The 19399-nt window shown below is 41.7% G+C and overlaps 1 pseudogene; it reads right to left on the bottom strand.

Annotated features, from left to right (window-relative positions):
* Positions 1–16692: 16692 nt before the first annotated feature.
* LOC105985955 lies at positions 16693–17138 on the bottom strand (annotated as a pseudogene).
* Between the last annotated feature and the right edge of the window lie 2261 nt (positions 17139–19399).

Genomic DNA, 19399 nt, shown 5'->3' with positions numbered 1-19399 from the left:
AGAAAAATTTCTCTACCTTCCCAGCCCCAAAAAGAGCTGAGGGATAGTGCCCAGGCCCAGAGGTCAGGCCCCACGACCGGACCCCCCCCCCCAAAAAAAAAAGAAAAGAAAAATTGCTGGCCAAAGAGAGCCATAATTAGTTCCTGCTTAGTCAACTTCTTCTTCCATAAATCACATCACTCAATGTTGTCAAACATTGCTTTACTCTGACAGTAATGACATTTTCATATTATTATTACCATAAATTTGTATACATAAAAAATGTTCTGAGAAATAAAGGATTTTGTGTGACAAGAATTTCCTTGCTTATAAAATTACAAACATCTTATTGAATTTTATATACATGAATTTATAGATAAAATTTATATTATAAATGTTTATATGTTGACTTGCATATATAAGATGATATATAAGGATGCATATATCATAAAAACAAATTACAATACTAAGGCTTATAACCCCAAACTTCCTGTGCCCTACCTCCTTCCAGAGTCTACTCTAATTTAACTATTCAAATGTTTCCTGGAGCATATAACTTCAAACAGATGATTGCTCATTTTGTTATTTCACAATTCCCTTCCTCTTTATGTTTAAATTTATGTATTAAATTCTTATTGTGGGAGATGAAAAATTTGACCTCAAATCCACCAACCTCTTTGCATGCATTTTCCTACTTGTCCCATCAACACAAAAAAACTATGCATCATTTTTGGTAAGTTAATACTCTGTGTTTATATCACCACAACCATAGGAACCCTGTTCATAGACAAAGCAAGTAGTGTTCTATGAGTATATTTCCATTATTAAGTGCAACCTTTTGTCTTTTTTTTCCTGGAATTTATTGTTGGCTTAGTTTAAGATTTTTTTTCTAGTCCCGGGGCTTGAACTCAGGGCCTGGGTGCTATTCCTGAGCTTTTTCATTTAAGGCTAGTGCTCTCCAACTTTGAGCCATACTGCCACATCCAGTTTTCTGGTGGTTAATTGGACACAAGAGTCTCATAGATTTTACTGCTTGGGATGGCTTTGAACTTCAATCCTCAGATCTCAGCCTCTTGAGTAGCTAGGATTATAGGTGTGAGTCACCAGGGCCTAGCTACTTTAAGCTTTTGATTGCTCTTGTAGATTTTTGTCAATAGTTTTGTCAATAATTCATTCCCACCCTTCCAAAGACTTACCTCCCAGTATATTTAATTACACTTCCTCATTTTAGCAAACGATTATCTAAAACTACTCTCACCTTGCTATTCAGGTTTCACCATCAGGCCTGAAAGCTTTCAAACCACATTTTGCCAGCTCCCTTCTCAGCTGCATTCTGCTGTTGGAAGTATTCACAGGAATTAGAAGGTGTGAAAAGATGGGCTCTGATGTTTCTGGAAGCGGTGTTTTGCAGCAAGTGTCAGTGATTCGAGCTGAGTGATGGAACAGGGTAACCCCGGACTCCTGCAGTACCTACACTAACCCCAGCAATGACTGGCTCCTGCTTGGCATAACACATACAGGACTGAATCTGGAGCCCCTACCCACAATGCAGATGGGGAAGATGGCCTCCCATGTACACTGGCTCCTGAAGCGTTTGGTGGCAGCGCTCTGGGAAGCAGGATTTCTGGCAACATTACCTTTCACTCTTTGCTCTTCTACTCTTCATAATAATTTGGTAAGCATACTAAATCTCCCTCATGTCAAAAATACCTAAAATGATTTTTGTTGTCTTCTCTAGAAACTGATGCCCTGAGCCACGATCAATTAGTAACTGGCTCAGTAGTAAATCTTTAAAGATCAATTGTCATCCAATACAATGACAGCATAAGCCACATTAAACAATTCTTGTAGCTATATTTTAAAGGAAGTCAAATGAAACAGGTATGATTAATTTTAATATACATCTAATCTAATCCAACATAGCTAAAACACTTAAACTTTTGGCATATAATTGAAGCAACATGATAGTGAGTGACACGTTTGGCATCCTTTTTCATATTACACACTTCTGAGTGTTAATAGCCATGTGTGACAGGACTACTGTATTGGTTTGCACATTTTTAACCCATAGCCCTGAGATGGAAGTTTGCCTTCTAGCCTGAACACAGTCCACAAGATGAAACTTTGTGGTTCTAAACCCAAGGGGTGCTATCTGCCTGAGTTAAAGGTCTTCCTGTGTGAATTGCTGAAATTCCTGAACTGTGAGGGAAGGAAAGGCCAAGGAGCTGGGCTTAATCTATCAGGTGACATTTGGTTTAGTCCTCGGTTGTCACGGTTGGGGATTCTTTAAAAAAATTAAAAAAAACTTGCTATATAGCTAAGCTGGCATTAAGGATTACATTTTACATCAAGACCCTCATATTGCGTAGTTGATTTTGCTTCTTAGATAAGATGTCAGGCTTTTCTTTCATCTCCCCTTCTCTCTTTCTTTCTCCATTTATTAAAAGAGTTGACCATCTTTTTGCTGTTTTGTTCTACTTCCTGGGAGCATCTTTAAACTTTTATTCTTTTTTCTGAATCTTTCATTATTATGATCAGTCTTTTTGAAAAATTTTGAGACTTCCCCCATTGCGTGAATATTCGTCGACTTGCTTCGTGCTTTTTATGCATGTAATATTTTTTTATTCATTCGTCTGAGAATGTTAATGATAGTTTCTTGGAGTTTCTTTTGACCGCTTGTATTTCATCTTTTGGGTTCCTTGTTTGGTATGCACTTCATATTTTATGTTAGAAGTCACAACAGATGCATTTGGCTTGGAGACGACAATGGAATTTTATTTTCCTCCCCAAAGTAAGAGAATCTGAACAAACAGGTGATGATACAAACATTTAAAGGGCAAAAGAGATAATATGGAGAGAGTTTACATGAGGTGAACTTCATCTCTGGAAACTAGGAGACTTTTTTGCTCAAAATTGTGAGACTTTGTAAGGGGAGAGCCCCAGATGGGAAGGAAACATTTGGAATGTCTGCAATGCAGGGATCCACATATGCTGAAAACCCTGAGCTGCAGTAGAACTCACCTGAGGCCCAGAAGCAGAATTTGGTGACCTTCCCTAGTTAGCCTTGGTGGGAGGGGGAGGAAGGACTTGGCCAGTGGTAAGGTAAGGTTTCTCCTGCAGTGTGGAGCTTGTACTTTAGTCCTGGGGAATTGGGACAAGAATCGCACAGGAATGCAGGAGAGCACCAGAATGCAAGAACAACTCCACGGCTGAAATCAAGAGAGATGGTCTCAGCTCTGGCTGGGGAAAGTCAGATAACCAGCTCACTTCATGGCTGTAAATCAAATTGAGGCTGGATTTTGATCTCCAATAACACCTTCAATTTCAAACCCAGAATGCCTAGAATAGAGGGGAAGAAGGGTAATTTCTGTTCCAATGTAAAACATTGGTCGTAAGAAGAGACCCCTTGCCTGGTGATTCACTTACAAAAAAGAGAAAAAAAAAACCCAAGTTAAATCCCGCAAACCTGGAGCTATAAAACAGATGTTAGCACCGCTGCAGTGGAGCCCGCTGGGAGGCCGGGAAGGAGAACATTACATCATTCCATTCGGCCGGGTCTGCGACTGGCGGCATTCACGCCGCTGATGACCACCAGATGGCGCTGTTGGCTCGAGATCCCGCACTTTTCCCCAGCCTGGAGGTCCTGGGAAAGCCTGACCTGAATCTAAAATTTCCTTAATCACCACATTTGGCTCAAAAGCAAGACAGCAGAGAAAAGCTGTGCATCCCAAAGAGGCAAGGAATGGCAGCTCACTGCCATTGTGTGAGCAAGTTATAGGTGGTCCCTGAAAATCTGATTGCAAGAAAATGGCTTCAAAATGCAAAGAATCAACGCCCGCAGACAAACGTCCTTCCCTCCCCGACGTGGAGCTCTCCGGCATGCGCCACGCGGAGGTGGCCAGCTCTGGGGACCTACGCAGCGTCTGTCTGCGCAATGCCCAGATGGCAGGGACTGGGAGGGCCTCCAGAGAACTGCGATTCCCTTGCATTTTCCCAACTCTGGCCTCCCCAGCCACCCTAGGACCAGGGCTCCTGCAACTGCTGGTTCTGACCACCCCAAACCGCCAACGGGGGGTGAGCTCGCTCTCTAGCTGCTTGGGGTGGAGGAAGGAGGTAAGGGAGTCGGTGAAAAGGAAATTAGGAGACCTAATCACCAAGGCTGGCCTATTTGCACACTAGAGGGGCCCTGGGATCCCACAGTGTGCATGCCATTGCTATTATCCAGGGAGCAAAGGCAGCAGCCAGGCTGAGCCTGGCACATCTAGAGTCTGGGGCGTTGCTTGTGCTCCTGGCTCCTGGCAGGTAGGCGTGGATTGCAGATTTGGACCCTAGAGGGACCTGCTGGTTCCCTGGAACTACATCAAAAAGCCTGAGCCTAATTGTTATGGCTTGTTCCGCAGCCCCCGTCCCCCGCCCCCTCCTTCCGTCCATAGCTCCCCAGCCCCCCTGCCCCACGTCCCTCGGCAGCCTGGCGGCCTTCTTCCCCAGCAGCTTGTCCCCCAGGATGCGTCTTGCTCCTGCCGAGGTCATCTGCTGAGCGCAGCTGGGCGGCAGGCGGGAAGAAACTGATGAATTTTTCATGGCGATTCCCTTGGCTGTCGATCTGAAGGCAATTTCTGGGGCCGGAGCCATTAAGGACTCGGTGTCTGTACCCAGGGCAACTTCTCCCCTCCTTGACCGTGCTAATTACTGACCTCTGGGGAGTTGGAGAGAGTTGGGGTCCCCCTTCCCTCTCCAGGGCACTTCTTGGTCCCTTTTAGCCTTGTTAGATTTCCAGACCTGGGGCAAAAGTAGAAAGGCCAAGGAAGGGAAGGTGCCTGTCCAGTTTAGTGGCGTTTAAGGAAAGCCTGCCTGGGTTCAGCCTGGAACCAGAGCCTGAGAATGCTCCCCAAGGCTCTCTGGTGGGGTGGGGGTGGGGTGAAGGGTGTGTGTCACCAAGCAGTGGAATGGGAGCCCTGGGCCTCAGAGCCATAAGAAGAGGCAGGTGAAGGCTGGGTTTAACTTTGAGTTCCAGGGGGAAGAAGGTGTGGCCTTCAGACTATGTGGCTAGCATTTACTTCTCTATAAAAATGTGGACATAAAGCTGGGAAATGGTGGCTCATGCTTGTAATCGCAGTACTCAGGAAAATCCATGAAACTGTAATCTCCAATTAACCACCCAAAAGTTGGAGCTGTGGCTCAAGTGGTGGAGAGAGAACCTTGAGCACAAAAGCTGAGGGACAGCACCTAGACCCCAAGTTCAAGCTCCAGGGCTGGCGTGTACTCGTGCGCGTGCACACACACACACACACACGAGAAATGTGGAAATAAGTATCTGTAGGGATAACATGTAGCTGGAGAAAAACACTGGGTTTGCTTTTCTCGGGGGAGGGTGAGATGTTTGTTCTTCAGCCTTATGGATTCCTTTTACAAGTTTAAAACATACAGACTATGCATGTAGGGCAGCATTAGACATTGCTTATTAAGATATTTTTGACATATCTTAATAATATTTTGAAATATCTTTTAGTATAAAAGATGGTACACATCTTTGTACATTTTGGGAGGAGGAAATATGTGAAGACAATTTTTTAAAAAATTGACCCACGTTAAATATATTGCAATCCCTTTGGTCTGTTGACATACAGTTATTGAAGAAATTATTGTTGGGCTACGTTGGTGGTGTACACTTGTAATCCCAGTTACTCCGGAGGCAGACATGGGGATCATGGGGAACTTCCCAGCCAGCTGGGACAAAGTTAGACAAGGCACTGCATCAAACACAAATATGAAATGTAAACAACAGAGATCAAGAGGTAGAGCACTAGCCTAGCAGTTGTGAGGCCCTGGATTCAATCACTAGTACAGCAGGTAGGGGGTTAGGGGTGGGAGGGAGAGAGGTGAAGAGACAATATGAAAAAACATTGCTTGTCTGAAGGTGAAGGTGGAAATGGTCTTAGGGTATCTGGCTGGTCCCTTCAGCTCACCTACTGCCCCCTCCCCCCAACACTTGGTGAAGATGTCAGTGAGATCTGCTCCCTAAAGTCCTCCTTATGACTCCCTGCTCCAGCCAGGCGCTGGTGGCTCACGCCTGTAATCCTAGCTACTCAGGAGGCTGAGATCTGAGGATCGCGGTTCAAAGCCAGCCCGGGCAGGAAAGACGGTGAGACTCCTATCTCCAATAAACCATCAGAAAACTGGAAGTGGCGCTGTAGCTCAAGTGGTAGAGTGCTCGCCTTGAGCTAAAGAGCTGAGGGACAGCGCTCAGGCCCAGAGTTCAAGCCCCACGACCGACAAAAAAAAAAAAAAAAGACTCCCTGCTCTCAACTCCTCACTACTCTCCTTTGCCAGGACATGGAATCCACTCCACAGACCATGGTTCTGTCACTGGGTGGTAGCTGGTGTCTCACTCTTTTTGGTGTCTTGCTTAGAACTGTAGTTGAATTCATTTTAAACAAAATCAGGCCCACTTTAGAGTTTTTCTCTGAAATACTAAGTATGAAAAAAATGGAGCACTATCTCCAGCATTTGAAAGAAAATGCAGTGTGAACCAAGCATTTTTGTTCTATGTCCAATGATCTTCCACATTTCAACCCAACAGAAAGACATTTCCATTAACTAAGAAAGTATAACCTGGGTGTGCTGGCACATGCCTGCAATTCCAGTATTTGGGAGGCAGAGGCAGGAAGATCTAGAGTAGCCGGCTGGCCTGAGTTACATAGCAAGATCCTCTCTCAAAAGACCCCAGAGTCAGCAAAGACAAACAAAAAACCAGCAGGAAAGAAAAGTGACTAGTTTATTTGCTGGAGGTCTAGGTCCTCCTTCCTGTGGAGAATCTGCTTCCTGGCTTCCTTTGACTTTCAAATAAACTTGCTCTGTCTGTTTAAAAAAAAAGAGAGAAGAAAAAAGAAAGGAGGAGGGTTTTCATTTGGCTAGAAGGAGCAGCTTGTATCAGAATAAAATTTATGCTGAAGAATGGTGAAAGCCGAATACAGCAAAATATAATACAGAAGTCTGAGAACATCAGGAACAACCGAGATTGCTAGGTGGATATTGCTGGGAGAGAAAAGGACACCCGGAAGTGAGTTCTTTACAGCTTCCTGGTCCCCTGCGAGCCCTTGCTGACTCACGTACTGGCATGGGATGGAGAATCCAAACGGAAAGTGACAGCTCATTGCCTGCCACCGTCAGAAAAATTGGAGTTCAGGATACAACGTTGCCAGGACTTGATGGACCATGAAGACACAGAGAAAAGGGAGCTGAAGAAAATGGAGTGTGCGTGCAATTTCTCTTCAAACCATTTCCCAATCTCTAAGCTGAGCACGGGAAGAGTGAGATGCCAAGGAACCAAAAAAAAGCAGCTGTTAAGAGGCTTCAAAAGTGAAGCCAAGATGCTGGCATGCGCCTCAGGGTGGGTAGATACAGCATGCACTTCAGACTTTCCAAGGGGGATGGGCCCTTGAAAAGACTGAATTGTCAGTGATCCTGGAAGCCCGGGCTGCAGGAATAAGAGCAAGCACAGGATAGCAGCTTTCAGACAATTGGCAACATGGGCTCCAGTGGCCTCCATGCTATGGTGATGCATGGACTGTCCTCAAATTCTCTTTTCATCTGTCCCAAATTAAGCCAGACTTCTGGAGAAAGATCACACATTTCAGTGTCATACCCGGTTTTGTATACCACCCCTAGGTACCAGCCAAGACATCTGGAGACTAGAAGATGCATGCTGGCAAGGGAGAATAAAGGGAATGAACTGAGGAGCTTTAGGCCAGATGTGGTCCCTCTGGTAGGAAGAGCTGGCTTGAACCATTTCTAGACCTTGTCAGAGAGGAGGAGGAAACGGACTGCAGCTGGTTAAGTTGGGTGGCCAGTCCCAAAGCTCCATCTACTTTAGAATATGGTTTGCCAGTTTCTCACAAACCAAAACATGCACTCACCAACCCCACGTTGAATTCCTTGGAAGGTACTCAAGACAGATATAAGCATATGTGACATTGAAAAAGAAAAAGGCATCAGTGGCTCATGCCTGTAATGTTAGCTACCCAGGAAGCTGAGATTTGAGGATTGTGGTTCGAAGCCAGCCTGGACAGGAAAGTTAATCTCCAATTAATCTCCCATAAGCTAGAAATGGAGCTCTGGCTCATGTAGTAGAGTATTAGCCTTGAGAAAAAAAACCCTGAGGGACAGCACCTAGGCCCTGAATTCAAGCCCTGGGACCAGCACACACACACACACACACACACACACACACACACACACACACACACACACACCCCACAAAGTAACTTATACATACTTATAACAATTTTCTTCCTAATTACCAAGATTTTGAAGCAACGATGATGTCTTCTTTTAGGAGACAAATGGATGCTGTGGTACATCCAGATAATGGAATATTATGCAGCACTATTAAAAAAGAACTATCAAAGCATGCATGGATATTGAGGAAACTTCCATACATATTGCCAAGTAGAGAAGCCAATCCAACAGGCCTTCTGTATACACGCCATGCTTCCATTGCAGTGGTACTCAGGAAAGGTGGAAGGATGGAGACTGTGAATGATCAAAGGCTTCCAGGGGCTAGTGAGGGAGATGGATGAGTGAATGGGACACAGAGAACTGAGGGCAGTAAGAGTACTTTATATGATACCTACATCGGTAGCTTAGTGTCACTGGACATTTGTCAATGCCCACAGAATGTAAAAGGGAAGTTTACCAGCAACAGTTGTATGTCCCAGTAGGTTCACTGATGTAAAAATATACCAGTGGGGATGTTGACGTGGCCAGTTGGCTGCACTTTGGGAAGCCACATGAATAGAAAGGTATGCCTGTATTTCTTTCTATTTTCCTGTGAACCTAAGACTATTCTTAAGAAACAACCACCACAACCAACAACAATAAACCCTTGTTAAGGGGGCTTGGCCAAATGGTAGAGCCTTCACATAGCAAGAGTGAGGCCTAAGTTCAAACCTAGTACAGAAAACAAATGAAATAAAAAAGTCTTCATTTATTTATTGAAAAGGAATTACCCATGTCTCATGAGTCAGAAGCATAAAACTGTAGAATCTCTGAAGTAAGTACTCAAGGAAGTATGTATGACAGAAAAGCCGTACATTGTTTCTAACACAGACTTGTCTCCTTCTCTCCTTTTTCCTGGTCCTGATCCTGCAGAGGGCAAGGATGGCAGCTGACATATGGTGGTGGGAAGAAACTGTTGGGAGAAAGTGGGGAATAGAGGGGTGTTACCCAGATTTCCCCCATAAAAGGATGGAGAAGAGATTTGAGATATTCATAGGGACTGAGCAGCCCACTCTCTGAACTGTGTTTATGGCTTACGGGGACAGCAGAACCTCAGAGGTGGAATGTCATGAGTGGTGCTTGTCCAGGGGCCTCCAGGCACCGTGTAGAAGCCAGGAGGAAAGCCCTGCACTGCAAAGCCCCTCGGGTTTAAGGTCACCCCCATACGAATGCAACCTGCAAAATGTGAGCCCTCAAGAACAGGGAGCCGCAACCTGTGGGAATCAGCAGGAGAAAACAGCCTCAGACCAGCCATCGGTGACTGGAGACAGTAGCTTCATAGATACAGAATATTACATGAAATTTTTTTAAAGAAATAAAAAAATGTACTCACCAAACAAGAAATGGTAAACAATAATGAGAGAGATGAGCAAATCATCAGAGTACTTTCAGAAACTAGACCAAAGCGTAGTGATGACGGAGACAGAATCTCACCAGGCAGCCCAGGCTGATAGCAAACTCATCATCCTCAAGTATTAGCTTCCCAAGGACTGGGACAAGTGTGCACCCCCCATGCCCAGCCTCACTGATTATTTGTTTTAAGATGTTCTATACAAATTAAACAGAATCCAAGAACAAGAGAGGAGGCACTACCCACACAGATCAGAGAGAGGAGAGCATATAAGAGGGTATAGTCACAGGAGAGAAAAGGAAAAGGCATAACACTCTTCCAAGAGACTAAGTGAAATTCTGAAGGAGCTGCATTAGGAAGAAGGAAAGTGATTCCTGAAGAATACCTATATTTAACCACTTAACACAGTCATGTATGAAATGTCCTATTTGTGGAGTTTCAAAAACCCAGATGAAACGAAAATAATTGTCTATTAAGTGGAGGAAAAGTGATTGGCAATAAACAATTCTATCCCTCATAAGGAGGATACAGATTTAATTTACATTGATATTGTTTGTATAGTAAAATTTCAAGGGTCATCCTGAAAGAACAAAGGCAGAGTTCCAATTAGCAGGGGAGAAAAGCTGCATTAAAAAGATCTTAAGCTAAAAATCACACAAGGAAGTCAGCAGCAGAACTGTGCAGAACTAGAAAGCAAAATGATAAGGTTGAAGTGTTAGAATCATCTAATATGTCAGCAATACAATGAATACATGAATACTAAATTTATAAATTGGCAAGAAGAGCTTTCAGAAACAACACACCTACAAATTAAGTCATGCAAAGATTAAAAATAAAGGCTAATCCAAGTAAACAAAACAGAACAAACAAAAAACTCCAAGCAAATTCATGTTATTTATATGAAACATGCTATATATTGAAACAAAACTTAAATAAAAAAAACAAATTATTACAGGCATAAAGATAAAGATGAAATATTAAACGACTCAATGCATATGTACCTAGTAAAATAAACGTAAAAGACAGAACGCCAAAATTCACCAAAGGTCAAGGAGAAACGGATAAACCTCCAATAAAATATCAATCTAGCATTGAATTGATTAAGGAACCAAATTAGGATATAGACAATTAGAAAACATAGTACACAGTTTGATTTAATGGATACTTATATTGAACCCTGTACCTAAAACTTTGAGTAATTGGGGAACACTTTGTCTTGCGCATGTAGCATTTGTTCTGTACATGCAGTAGTCCTTAAAGCTAGGTTTACAAAAATCTTCAAAGAATTGCTAGCAGAGAGAGACAATACAGAATTATAATGAAAATCCTAACTTACAAAACCTGATGATAAAGCTTAAGAAATAATTTAAGGAAGAACTAAGTGACTAGATGGGAAAATAAGAGAAGTTAAGAATTAGCAAAGTAAAGAACCAACTGAAGTTTGGGGAGGAAAAGCAACAACAGGAAATGGCAGGCATGAAACAATAAAAAATAAAGGAAAGAGGGCTGGGAAGGTGGCTCAGTGGTAGAGTGCTTGCCTTGCATGCTTGAGGCCCTGGGTTCGATTCCTCAGCACCACATAAGCAAAAAGCCGGAAGTGGTGCTGTGGCTCAAGTGGTAGAGCACTAGCCTTGAGTTGAAGAGCTGAGGGACAGTGCCCAGGCCCAGAGTTCAGGCCCCACGACCGGACCCCCAAAAAAATAAAGGAAAGAGAGCAAATAAATGAAATAACAAGCAAAAATATGCTAGAAAGAGCCTGCAATGTTGTTGCTTTTTTTTTTTCTTGTGCTGGGGCTTGAACTGAGGGCCTCAGCACTGTCCTTCAGCTTTTTGTTATAGGCTAGCACTCTGCTACTTGAACCATACGTCTCTTTCTGGCTTTTTGCCAGTTAATTAGAGCTAAGAGTCTCAGGAACTTTCCTTCCTCAATTGGCTTTAAGCCTCCATCCTCAGATCTCAGCCTCTTGAGTAGCTAGGATTACAGGTATGAACCACTAGCACCTGACTTCATAGGCTGGTTCTTTAAAATATATTAGGGACACAGAAAAATCTCCAGTGAACCTGGATTACTAAAATTGAGACATGCTTCAAGTGAGCAATTAGGAGTAAATAGAAAGAATATGGTCACAGATACAGAAAACATAATAGAATATGTATTTTCTTCAGGACTGCAGATTGATTCAGGGCTTTGTGCTTGCTCAGCAAGAATTCTACTACTAGAGTGGGGACTATATAGCCCTTTAGGTTCTTATTAATTTTTTTGAATAGGATCCCACTCTACCTAGGAGTGCCTGGACTATGAACATCCCTATTTAAGTTTTCCTTATAGCTGGAGTAACAAGTGTGCATCCATTCTTTTATTGGTTGAGATGGGTTTCTTGTGAACTTTTGCTGATGTTGGCCTTGAATCAGGATCAAAGTATGAGACACTAAGCCTGGCTAGAAAAGTTCATGAAAAAGCGTTTGCTAGTAACCAGAATATTTAGGTAAAAAGACAAATAATTGGAATATTTTGCTGAAACAAGGTCAAGAGAAAAAAAATAGCACAAACAGTCCTATAACAATTACCTAAAGATAAAAGTTAAGAGCTTAAAACATTTTCGCTAAGAAAAGCAAGCCTGGAGGGTTTGATGGTTTATGGATGGATTGTGTTGATCTTTTAAGGAAAAAAATAATTACAGTATAATAAAAATTCTTCATAAAAGTAGAAAAAAGAGCACTTATTTTATAAGATTAGTGTAACTTTATTCCCAAACTAGACAGATATTGCATGAGCTCCCTTAGAAACAGTGGTACAATATCCTAATGCTAACTGATAAATCCAGAAATGTATGAAAAAGATGATCACATTGAGTGGCAAAAATTGATTTAATAATCATTTTTAAAACTATCATTTACCAGATTGAAAGAGAAAAGTAAGCTATCTCCATAGAAGTAGTCAAAATATTCAATATCGTGTCATATTTATTAGCCGTACTATGAAACTAGAAACCATAAGCTTGATGAAGTATATTAACCCAAAACCTTAAGTAAATATTACATGTAAGAATAAGCCATGGGAAGCATTTCACTTAAACTATTCAAGATGGCCCTGCATGGTATAACTGATTCTAACATTATTTGAATTCCGTGGCAATACTGCCCTGAACACACCCAAACATGACTAATGTGATTTTGGCATTTATTTTATTTTGCCAGTCCTGTGGCTTGAACTCAAGGTTTGGACGCTGTCCCTGAGCCTCTTGGGGCTCAAGGTTAGTACTCTACTACTACTGGCTTTTTCTGAGTAGTTTACTGGAGATGAGCTTCATGGACTTTTCTGCTCAGGTTGGCTTTGAACTGCAATCCTCAGATCTCAGCCTCCTGAATAGATAGGATTATAGGCATGAGCCACTGGCGCCGGCTTGGGCATTTAATATTTTCTAGCAAGCTCAGGAAAGAGGAGAAACAGGGAGAGAGAATGCACAAGAATGAAAGAGGAATGGAAGAACTTAAAGGGAAAAAATGAAACTATTTTTATTTTCAGATAATAATGTTCCACAAAGAAACTCCAAATGAAGCTATGGGCAGCTTGTAAGAGATTTGTAAATATTTAACCAAGTGAGCAAGATATATAAGATCAATATTAAAAAGTCAACCATAAATATTTCAAAAATACACTAAAATGATGCTATTTGCAATAACAATAAAAGTACAAAATCATCCAGTAATAAATCAAACACAACTTGTGAGGAGAATTATAAAAGAGTAAAACTTCTACCATAACCACAACTTTCCTGCAAAAAGCCAGGGCCAGATTTTGCCTTTCAGAAAACAGATCTGAGTTGTGTGGGCCAGAACTCTTCAGAAAATAGACCAGGCTTGGTGCTTCATGCCTGTAGTCTCAGTACTCTTGTTTGAGGCAAGCTTGGGCTACACAGAAAGACCCTGTCTCAATATCAATTCTATTCTGTCTATTGGTTCACAGAGTTGAATAGACTTTTCTGTCTGTGCTGACTTCGAACTGTGATTCTCCAGACCTCAGCCTTTTGAGTAGCTAGGATTAGAAGTGTGAGGTCCCAGGGATTGGTTTTTGTTGTTATTTTCTTGGGGTAAACAAGGAAACAAAATGAACACATTGCCTAGTGGTTATTTGTTTTCGATTTGCATTTAGTAATGGAGCAAGTCAAGTGAGGAGAAGTAGTTTGTCTGCTAGCCCTGTCATATTAACATAAAAGACCTTGGAGAAAATATCTTTTCTTTTTCTCCCTTCCCCCTCCTACTCATCAAAGTAAGGAAACTGAACAAATGGCTTCTAAGATTCTATGGTATGGAAATGGCAGGAAAATAAATCTTCCTGATAGCATTCTTGTCACAGAAACTGACTTTGTTAACATAGGAAATAATACAGAGGTGGATGGAGGAAAAGAACAAGAAGAGTTGGATGCCTGACACTATATATGAACAGGACTCAGGATGGAGAAGAGAAGAAAGTAGAGGCACAGGAACTAGATGCCAGCCCCTGGTGGAACCAGTGAACAGCAATGGCAGGAAGGAGGTGGTCAACTGTGTGGGTCCAGCACCACACCGGTGGCTCACGCCTGTAATCCTAGCTACTCAGGAGGCTGAGATCTGAGGACTGCAGTCTGAAGCCAGCCTAGGCAGGAAAGTCCATGAGACTCTTATCTCCAATTAAACATCAAAAAGCCAGAAGTGGAACTGTGATTCAAGTGTAGAGTGCTTGCTTTGAACCACAACAAAAATCTCAGGGACAATGTGCAGGCATTATGGAAGCAGGTGACAGGATGCACACCTGAAATTCACACTGGTGGGCCTCTGCCTCCAGTGTTCCAGTGAATCTTGCCACACAGAGGAAGTGTGAGGATGGCTTCTCCTGACTTTCTTTTGTGAAAGTGAAGGAAAGCATTATTGGCCTGTCTGGGTGGAGGGTCATGATATGACCTGCAATGACCACTAGCTCAGGCAGACCTGGGGCTGGCTCTTAGGATAACCATGAGAATATCAGGTTCTACCAGGAGCTCAAGATAGTGAGAGGAATGTTCAAATCAAGAGACAGAGAAGATCAGGGTGACCCCTAGGTCCCACCAGATGTTTAGATCTGTATCTTTTGGAGTAATTCTGAGTATTCTACCATTTCTTCACATAACACTTGTGAAAACTGTCAGAATCAAACTGGCATCATTTGTCAAGCCCTAACAAGCAAGAAAAAATGAAAACAAACAAAGATCTTAGGGTCTTCAAGCCATATGGCTATAATAGGAATGGTTGCTAAGACTGAAGGCTACATTTGCCTTACTTTTGCCCAGGACTTCCAAACCGTTTGAGTCCCCAAGAGAGTGTAAGAATGCTCATCTGATGCACAGTCTCTAGTAATGAAATAAGCTCAGCTCCTGTGGCCCCAGAGCCAAGGTCTCAAGTTACCTTCTATGAACTCTTCATTCTCTTGTTAATGACCCCTGTGGATCTTCACCTCTCTGAATTTACCCATGATTCATGATGTAACACATGTCCTTCATTTTTTATTGTGGGTGTTCCTTTTTATGAACAAACATGATCTTGGCAGAATCTGTTGTTAACATTCCTATATTGCTACTCAACTAGTTTGCATTTTTTTCAAGCAATTCCATCTATGTATTTCTTCTCTCTCTTTTTTAAATGGAGTTTGAACTCAGATCCAGACTTTTTGCTTAGCTTTCTTGCATAGCTGGTGCTCTCTACTTGAGCCATGCCTCCAGCCTAGCTTTTTGCTGGTTTTATTTTGGAGATGAGATCTTGAAGACTTTTCTACCTTGGCTGGCTTTGCATCTCAATTCTCTGAAGCTCTACCTTCTGAGTAGCTATGATTATAGGTGTAAGTCACTGGATCCAGATTTTTTCTACATCCTAATTGTATTGTGTGTGTGTGTGTGTGTGTGTGTGTGTGCGCGCACACACACACACACACATGTGTGCACATGTGCACATCTACACGTCAGTCCTGGGGCTTGAACTCAGGGCTTGAGGGCTATCCCTGAGATTTTGTGCTCAAGGCTAGCTCTCTACCATTTGAGCCACATTTATGAGCTTGGATTTTTGGTTATTAAATGGAAATGAGTCTCATGGACATTTCTGCCTGGGCTGGCTTTGAACCACAACCCTCAGGTCTCAGCCTCCTTAGTTGCCAGGGTTTGAGCCCCCAGCACCCAGATTCCTATTTTTATTTATATAAAGAGTTTCTAAAAATCTTCTCTATCTGGTCGTTTATGTATATATATTTTGCTTTTCTGTAGAAAATAACAAGTTCTAACACTGGCTTGTGCTCACAAGTGAGTGAAAAGTTAAAACAAGACATTTTCCAAGACAGAAAAAGCAACAATCATGATTTTGTTGTTGTTGTTGATGTCCAAGGAATATTGTTGGTTTAGCTCTATAGGTTGACAGGGAACTATCCAGTATGAAGGAGAAAAAAGATGAAAACATTTACTTCACTTGGTAAGGTGAATGGAATTAACCTATACTGTTTTGAAATTTCTTCTTAGTAATTACAACTACCATCCAATTTCCTCTAATTATTCTAAGATGAAAAGAAAAAAGTAAACAAAACTATGATTAATTTTTAATATTTTAATTTGCTTAAAGACACTTTTTTTTGTGTGAGGGATGTAAAAATAAAAATGCTCTTCCTAAAAAACCCCAACAACAACAAAAAAAACAAAAAAAATCTTCTTACTATTTTATGTCCATAGATCTTGCAGAATCACAGCTGTTGAGAAAGAAAAGATTGGCTAGAGATAGTGTGAAGATCCTTAGCTGCAGGGCTCCTAATTGTACACAAGATGAAGAATCCCACCTTAAGAGACTGCAGGAGAATTGTGAGGAGGGTTTTGAATGGTTGGAGAATTGGAGAGATGCCCAGAGACTAAATGAAGGCCAACACAGTATTAGTTAAAAATGGACTTAAAGTAAATTTCACTAATACCCATGAGAATTATCATATGTCTCTTTCATGCAATTTTGAAAACTAGTATTCTATGTATTGTTATATCATGATTTTTTTCATTTTTATAGTCCAGTAGTCTTTTGTTTTATTTTACTTTTTACATCTCTTAGGCCATGAATTCATAAGGAATAACTTCCAACAGCTCAGGCTCCTTTCCATTGGTTCTCACAAAGTGTGTTTCTCTGGATGGAGCAGACTGAAGCTTCAGTTGAATGCAAGTTCCTTTCTCTTTGGCTTCCTTCTGGCTATTTTCCTTTGCTTGTTTTGGGAAGCCATCTTGGCTGTGCTCAATACACACATTAATCCTCTTGGCAAGGATCTTACCCTTGACTTGCTTGTCCACAACAATGCTAACAGCATGCTGGGTAACACTGTAGACCTTTCCAGTTTTGTCATGGTGACATTTATGGGGCACTCCTTTTTGAACAGTAACATTCCCTTGATGTCTGCAATAACACCTTTCTTGTAGATTCGCATGGATGTGGCCATGTTTCCTGAAGAGTCTGGAGAACATGCCTTGGTATCTCTCCTCTTTCCCTTTGTGTTCATCATTTTGGCCAATCACTGGCAGACCATGGGCCAACCATTCAGGCTAGCTATCGGGATCTAGATAAGAGAAAGAGTTTATGATGCAACCACTCATATCATGACTTTTTAACCAGCCTAATGTGGAGTCTGGATTCTCCTGTTGGAATTTTAGGTCTACCATTATCATTGGGAGGCCTTGAGCATGGGACATCTTTGCACTTGAACTTCCTCATCTCTAAGATGGAGATTATTCTGTCCACTACAGGGAGCTGTGCAAGGGTTTGTGGGAGTTAGGAGGAAAATACTTAGCAGTGACTGGTGCATTGTAAGCATGACTAAACATTCAGAGATTTCTGTGGAGTATCTAGTATTGCTCATTGTTCTGATGAAAATTCATTTGCAACAATCTTTTTTTTGTGAAAATACTGAACAGAGGGGTTACAATTATATGGACAAGATAATGAGTACATTTCTTATCAAGCATTGTAGCCTCCTCCTTTGTTTCCCCTTCCCATCCCCTCCCATCCTTCCACTGCCCCCCCCAATTCTCCCCCCCTACCAAAGTTATAAAGTTAATTTTCAACATAACAACTTGTACATCTCATTGTTGCAATGGGTCCACCTGGAAACATCTCTAGCTATCTTCTTTTCTTTTCATTTTTGGTAACAGTACTAGAGTTTGAAATCAGGATGTTGGCTCTGTGCCTTATTATGTTTTGCTCAAGGCTAGCAATCTACCACTTGAGCCACAGCTCCATTGCCAGCTTTTTGGTGATTAATTAGAGATAAAATCCCATGGACTTGCCTGTCTAGGCTAACTTAGAATCTTGATCCTCAGATCTCAGCCTCCTGAGTAGCTAATCTAACAGGTGTAAGCCCTGACACGTGGCTGTGGTTATTTTCTTGAGATAAATTGCTACATAGAAAAAAAATTTGTTGAAAAAATATAAATAATTTTATTTCTTATTTATAAGCAAACTAACAGAAAAGCTCCTATCACTCCTATCAGTAAAACAGCAGGCATTTCTGTTGGAAATGAACTGGGAGTGTGTGTGTGTGTGTGTGTGTGTGTGTGTATGTGTGTGTGTGTATACGTGCGTGTGCGCATGTGCTCGCATGTATGTGCTTTCCAATTTGCTAAGGTAAGAGGATGTGGAAATAGTGTTTTACTATTGTTTAAATTTGCATTTGTCTGATTGGCATTCTTCCCTTGATTAATGTTACGGATCATTCTTCTATCATCCTGGTCCTGCTTGCCAGCCCCCCTCCCGTGATGCAAGCAGCTACCTCAATTTCCTCACTGCTGGATTATTGATCCCCAGTTCTCTCTACCATTTATCACACACACACACACGCACAAACTGTTCCCCCAATAGGTTGTCCTGTTCTAAATGTTTTCTAGTTTGTCATTCTCTCTCTTAAGAATATGGCGCCAGCACTCAACATAATATTCCACATGTGGTCAGAACAGCTGCTAAGTGTGCCAAGGAATACCATGGTTCAATTAGAATGTGTTTTTCTTTTGAGAATCCATTAGTGCGCAGTTCCCTTTGAGTTTCTATTGAATTGTGCAGTGATTTAGAGTGGATTTAGATGTGAGAAGTTTTGACAAAAGGACTACTTTTAAGAATTGTGTCTTAAATGGCTTTTTCTTCTCTACCTGTTTAATGCTGCTCTAAGATCACACAGGTGGTGGAACTTCCACTGTTTGAGCTCCCAATTCTATGGCTACAGTAGGGTAGCTATTTTAGCAGCATCCTACACAACTGAGGGATAATGGATTCTTCCCATGCTGAACAATTGAGGTAGATATAAGGGGAATGAAGGTGACAAAATCTGATTCTGAGAGATTTTGTGCAGGAAGGGTGGGACGGAGGAAAAGAAGAAGGGTACAACAAAGAGAGAGAGAGAGAGACAGAGACAGAGTGAGACAGAAAGAGACAGAGAGACAGAGAGAGACAGAGAGAGAGAGAAGGGAAAGAGAAAACCTTCTTAGTGTTCTTTGATTAGTGTTCTTCTTTGATTGCTATTCTTGTTCAACAAAGGGAAATTATTGGAATTGTTGTCTTTCACGATACCTGGAGATACCTATACTTCATAGAAATCCACAGAAATGTTCTGTGCTCATTTGATATTTTGTTACTTGAAAAACTTTAGGAACATGGTAGGCTTGTGAGATAATTAGAGAGAAGGAAAACAGTGCATGTTTCTCTGTGAAGATGACTACCAAACTGCATGTACTTTATCCAATTGATCCAAAGGAATTGGGGTTATTTTGACCTTTG

The sequence above is a fragment of the Dipodomys ordii genome, unplaced genomic scaffold (assembly GCF_000151885.1).
Source record: "Dipodomys ordii isolate 6190 unplaced genomic scaffold, Dord_2.0 Scaffold32, whole genome shotgun sequence".
NCBI classification, from domain to species: Eukaryota; Metazoa; Chordata; class Mammalia; order Rodentia; family Heteromyidae; genus Dipodomys; species Dipodomys ordii.
The sequence above is the reverse complement of the archived record's forward strand: the minus strand, read 5'-3'. Positions and strand labels throughout refer to the sequence as shown.